Here is a 6,533-nt window from a genome sequence, read left to right as displayed (position 1 = left end):
AAATATGTTGGAGTATGTTCTTTTGAGGCTGTGCCTGAATGCACATGGCTTTAACAGCTGGACTGAAAGAAGATGGACTTCTTGTGCGCACCAAGTCTTTACACTAATAATTGAAAAAGTCCATTGCAGCTCATCTTGTAAATTCTGCTTTTTCGTCTGTTCCACTGTTGCGCACTTTCACATACATGACCGAAACATGGAAAAGCTCATATTCTTCACATGTTGTTTTGTCAAAAGCTGCTTTTGTTTTACATTTCCAGAAGTTGCAGTCTATAATTTTATGTGTATATTTTCTTTTTGTTGTGAGTGTAATAAATAAAATGTTTTATGATACTGAGAAAGAGCACGGTTGCTTATTTGTGTACCCCACAGCTCACTTATGCTCGTAAAGCTCTTGGAGCCGTAGCCGAAACCCAACAGGAAGTTCACCATTTTGAATTTAAGACTCAATTTTGGCCCTGTTTCTTATGCTATTTTAGGATGTTATGTTCCAACCAACTACTAGGGATTCAATTTGATCAATTTTGTTTCTCAATCTCATCCAAAGACCTTGGTGATGCTAAGCTTGGTGAAGCGTTTGCAGCTTCGTTAACGGGCGTGTCTGTGGCGGCTTGGAGAATGCCATTTATCCGCCATAGCGTTGGAAGTTATCAGAACTCACGTCTTTGTGAGTTTGGCATGGTTGATAAACCTCCAGGGCTGAGACATCTACATGCTGAAAGGACATCGCCACCATAGCTCCGCCCAGTGCCTACAGACTAAAGCCTTTTGTGATTTAAAAATTCTGATACATGTGACCTTTTCATCATGGGTTTACATTCTAACAGGACTAAAAGACTTGGAACAACAAAAAAATCCAGTGGCACTGAAGCGACTCACAAAATGATGGCAAGAGGAAGAATTAGTGCAAATTACCAAAAATGAGATGTGCAAAAATTAGGCTTGAAACAGGCGTAATACACTGTCAACCCAAGACTACAGAGGTCCTGAGTTTGAATTCAGAGCCCTTGTATGTGCAGCTTGTATTTCATCCTTTTACTTAATTATGTTTAATTCTCCTGTCACTGTAATTGTAATTGTAAAAAAAAACAAAACAAAAACGAGAGGGTTTATGGATGTTGTTTAGAACAGCATGCACATGGTGGGTTTGAGAGAAGGGGCATGCTCCTTATTCGTTGTAGTCAACCTGGAAGTGAGCAGTGGAAAGAAGATCAGATGGATTCAAAGCAGGACTGAGAATGACTGAAAATACAAGAAAGATTCAAAGAGACCTCAAACTGATGCAAATCAGCTAAACAAAGACAAAAATGTGCATCAGAAAGACACAAAATGTAGAAGTCTGGATCTCAGGAGGGAAGCGGTGTCGATTTGGAGCATCAAATAGCAGCTTTCACTGAATTGAAAGACCTGAGCCCCTGATATTAGATGCTCAGTGTATTGAAATGAATCAGTAATCATATTTATTACACTCTGGTACGGGTTAATACTGCAGAGCATCTTTAAATGTCACGTGTAAAACACATTATTTACACAGCATTCGCGCGCTGGTTCCCATACTCGAACCCGGTTCTTTTCCTGTTTCCATACTGGAATAAGGAACAGAAACATTGACGCGTTCTCCCTTTTACCTCTGATTCTCATTTTCCTCGGAGCCTGAACTGCTGGAATGGAGAGAATAAAGCCAGATTATGATAGGGGTGAAGTGATGAGTCTTTTTATAGAAAGAATGTGGAGGACTGCTCACTTTTGTAAAGCTGTTTATGTAATAGCAGACAGCACCGTTCCACATGAAAGCCCTGTTACGGCATCACATCTCCGCACACCGTGGCTTCACTTCGCCATACGTGAAAACTCTTTGTGCAGGTTTCCTCTTATTCTCTGCTGCAAATGAACAAAAAAAAAAATGTCAGACCTTCTGTGGATGGATTTTATATCCCTCGGGCCATGTTTGACCAGACCACATTAGTGACTTCACCTTCTTTGCCTTTACACAGATGGCTGCTTTTTAATTTTAGGCCATAAGAAAACAAAAGAGGGACCATCTGTGGGGTCACCCACGGGAGTCAAAAGGGATGACTGAGCCCTCGGGTCCGGCTTTACTGCTCAGTCAGTAACCGGAGCTAGAAAATCCTCGTCATCTGTAGCTCAGGAGGCCAAAAGGTGTGAGACGATTAATCGGAGTGGAAAGGAAAAATAAATCAACCTTCGCTTTTTGTGAATGTGACCTGCTTCAGCCTGAAAAGGTTAATTAAACCAATCCAAACCTTTTTGCCTCAGACCTGTGACAAGTAGCGAAAGCAGTCGTGGAGGGCAACTACATATTTATTAACTCAAAGCCTTTTGCTTCTCAAGTTAATGCAAAACAAGAAACTTTCTGCTTCTTCCTCACTGCATAAGAAAGGCAAATGCTCAATTCTCACATTTCTCACACAGCTTTAGTTATTTTTAATATTTCAACACTGACTGACCCTATGAGATCTAACCCTAACTGGAGCACTCAGCTTTAAACATAAGTATTAGACCTAGCCTAAAACTCACTGAAAATCTAGAGAAGCTCCACTTCACCTTCAGGTTATTTACACTGTTAAAAAAACAACAAAACAAAACTAAATCCTTAAAAATAAATTCAGAAAATTAAGTCATTTTGTCCTGATTTCCAGGACTTAGTAGAATTTCCCCAAACTAAAAAGGGTCAGGTATTAGGGGTTAGGGTTAAGACAACAGAGGTTGCTTTTGTGAAGATTAAATCAATACTGGCTAGTTATGACTCTTTGCCATCTTTTACAGTCCTGACTTGTTTTACATTAAGAAATTCCCCTGAAGCTAAAACTCCCTGTTTTAAACAGAAAAGAAAGAAACAAAGTCAAAATTCAGTATTTTATTAGCACTGAGCCCTCTCATTTGTTTGGTTATTATCACTTAGATATTAGTATTAATAATTACAAAGTAAATTAATTCTTTTACTGTTGATATTTAATTAAATGTAGCTGATGAGTCACCTTTTCAGGGCTTCAAATGAAGAACTTTCAATAGCTTTGTGGTGTTTTGTTGGCCTGGTTTATACATGGTGGTGTTGCTTCAGTAGAGGACCTTAGTCCTCCTCACCACTGCTTAAGTCACTTGTATGTAGGGGACTGAAAAGTGTCAGTTTTTTCCTTTTGAAATGTAGTGAAACAGAAGTGTAGTGATCGTCTGGCTCTCAACCACGATACAATACAATAAAAACTAACTAGACTTTTGAAATAAACAAACTGATTGAAGGTACACTGCTCAAATAATTAAGGGACTACTTGGTCATCACAGTGTAACACAGAGCCAGTTAAACTTCAGGGATATTTATCTGCCCAATCAGGAATCAGAAACCGCTGTGAACCTGTCTCAGCTGAGCAAACCCAAGGCGGTGCCACAGACCAATTCTCTCTTCTTATTCCTCCCTGGTCTCCTTGTCACTGCTGGTACCAGTGGCATGATACCTGCAGCCCATTCGGGTTGCGATGGCAGATCCATCCAGGTTTGCTTTTTCTCTCATATCACTCTCAAGAGTGTGGAGGTGATACCAGGAGATGGGTTAGACAGGGGCCATAAAAGGGCAACAACCTAGCAGCAGGAGGAACAGGAAGAGCACTGCCAGAGTTCCTGAAAATGATCTCCAGATGTCTGCTCATGTGCATGTTTCTGGCCAGAGATGGACTCCATGAGGATGACACGAGGACCCAGCGTCCCGCAGTGGGACCTACACCTCAATGCTACCATTCGTGCACCTGTTGGCATTTTGATTTCCCTGACAGTTTACTGACTCGTGTTACTTTATGACCAAGCAGTGTATATTATGCACAAAACTAAAGTATAGTAAATCCAACAGAGATGGAATGTTTTTTAGTCTTTAATGTTTTTTTGTGGTCATTTTGATTAATATGTTTATTGCAAATTGGATGTTTACATGAATGTGAGTCAGGCGTCATCAAACATATTATAATAAAGAAACAAGTAAAAGTAATACAGAAATAATTATATCAAACTCAATCAGGAAACTGAAATAAAAAATGAAATTAGAATTAAACTAATAAAAGATACAAAACTAACTAACGGGGTTTATAGTTGTGTGATGGCTGCACTTACAGCCACACAGTGGTAATATCACCATGTTAGTGTAGAGGCTTATAAGTAACATTGCATTCACATTTCTTTCTTTAAATATAGGAATTTATTGACAGGACAATAAATAACTGGTTTTGGTTAAGATAAGATAAGATAGAACTTTATTAATCCCTCGGGTGGGTTCCTCTGGGAAATTCGACTTTTTTGGAGGTAATTCACATATCCACATAGACTGCATTCTAAAATAAGTGCGCACATTTTAGTTTACACTGTTATGTATGATTAATCTTTTGTTTTCTGAGTTACCTTAGTTGCAGCTGTTCCAGTCCCTTGATTAAGGAGCCAAGAGGTGGAAAAGGGGCGGAGCGAGGTTTAAAGGAAGGCTACAAATTGGTTCACGCCATAACTCAGGACCATGGGGGGGGGGGGGGGGAATTGGAGTTCATTATGTTTGGTTTGGTTAGGTTTTGTGTGTTTTACCCCTTCTCCTGTTTTTGTGGGCTGATCAGCCACTATTTAAGTTTCCCCTTTGTCTCGTTAAGTTAGGTCAGTTTGTTTGAATTATCAGTTGTGTTGTTAACTTTGAGTAGAGTTTTGTTAGTTTGACCTCTTTTATGGGCCCAAGATTTTGATTCTTTTTGCATGAGTTAACCAATTATGTTTTTTGGGTTAAATAAAAAATCATTTTTTGGACTTTAACCTGTGCCTAAGTTTCCTTCACTGCTCGGTCCATCACAAGTGGTGTCAGGAGTGGGATCAGCAGTTGAAGGCACAGGATTTTTTTTTCTCTTTTTTCCCCTCTTCACTCATCAAGCCATGCACAGAATGGGAAGGAGTGGCAGAGGAGCAAAAGGAGATTGTCAAAACCAGCCAGTTGGAGTGGTAGAGCAAGTAGAAGGAGGAGAGGAAAATGGAGCCTCTGGAGGGGTGGATAGTACTGAGAGCCAAGGTAAGGAGCTGACAATGTCAGAACTGATTTCCATGCTTCGTTCTCATATGGGTCAGCAGGAGGCCCAGGAAGCAGGAAGCTTTAGAGCACTGCAACATCAGTTTCAGCTGTTGCAGGTAGAAGTGCAAGCTCGTACCTCCCCGGTCCCTGAGCCTCAAATGGAGGAACCTGAACAACCAGAGGTAGAGTCCTTTGAAGAGGAGGATCCTCCCTGTGCTGGCTCCAGTAATGAGCAAATACATCCTCAGTCAGGTCAGTCTCGCTTTTATGAACCCAGGCTGGAAAAATTGACAGAGGATGATATTGAACATTTTTTTAACAACATTTGAACGCATGGCTGTAGTTTGCCGGTGGCAAAAAATGGACTGGGTTTTTCATCTGATTCCTTTACTCACTGGCAAAGCAAGAGGTGCGTATGTTCATATGGATATGGATGACTCTCTAGACTATGACAAAGTTAAAGCAGCTATCCTTCAAAAATATGACATTAATCCTGAGACATATAGACTGAGATTCCGTTCACTGGAGGTAAAACCTGATGAGAATCCAAAAGAACTATATGCAAGATTGAAAGAGTTATATGAGAAGTGGGTGAAGCCAAAAGGAAAAACTGTGCATGAGGTTAGTGAAATATTAATTTTAGAACAATACTTGAGAATGCTGTCTCCTGAGTTACAGATATGGATTAAAGAACGCAATCCAAACTCTGCTGCGGCGGCTGCAGAGCTGGCTGATGTGTTTGTGGCAGCATGGAGAAAAGGACAGCCATGGAGCCACACAGCATGGAAAATGAGAGGTGGTTCAAAATCTGTCCCTCACTACCAGAAAGCAGGGGTGAGTAAACCTCCAAAGAGCCAGTCTGTCAATATGCCGTCAAGACCTCCACCCAAGACTGTGATTTGTTATTTGTGTGGGATGGAGGGCCACACAAAACCTATGTGCCCAAAGAATTCTACAAAAATAACTCAGATGTGTTTTGTGCCCCGACAAAGTGTGGAGCCTAAAGTGGAGTTTGAGAATGGTTTCAAAATGACCTTAGTTGAGGTTGATGGGAAACCATTAAAGGCCCTTGTTGACTCAGGAAGTACTCAGACTCTTGTGCACCGAGACTTTGTACCCGCAAATAAAGTTAATGTGGAGACAATCCCTGTTCGCTGCATTCATGGAGATGAGAGATCATATCCAACAGCAGATCTGTACATCAAGGTACAAGGACAAACGTATATTCTAAATATTGGTGTTGCAGAGAATCTGCCATTTCCAGTAGTGCTGGGTTGAGATCTGCCTGTGTTGTTTGACTTGCTGAATCCTAGTCATACATGCAATGTTGCAGTAACAAGAGCTCAAGCTAAGAAGAAAGAGGAGTCCCTACACCCACTCCGTGCCTTGCCCTTCTATGATGCGGACATAGAGACTGCACCCGGGAAGTCTCGTAAGTCATGTGGACAGAGAAGGCAAGAGAAGTTTCTACATACTGCTGTTCGAG

Source organism: Rhamphochromis sp. 'chilingali' (assembly GCF_963969265.1).
Source record: "Rhamphochromis sp. 'chilingali' genome assembly, chromosome: 19".
NCBI lineage: Eukaryota > Metazoa > Chordata > Actinopteri > Cichliformes > Cichlidae > Rhamphochromis > Rhamphochromis sp. 'chilingali'.
Note: the sequence above shows the minus strand (reverse complement) of the source record.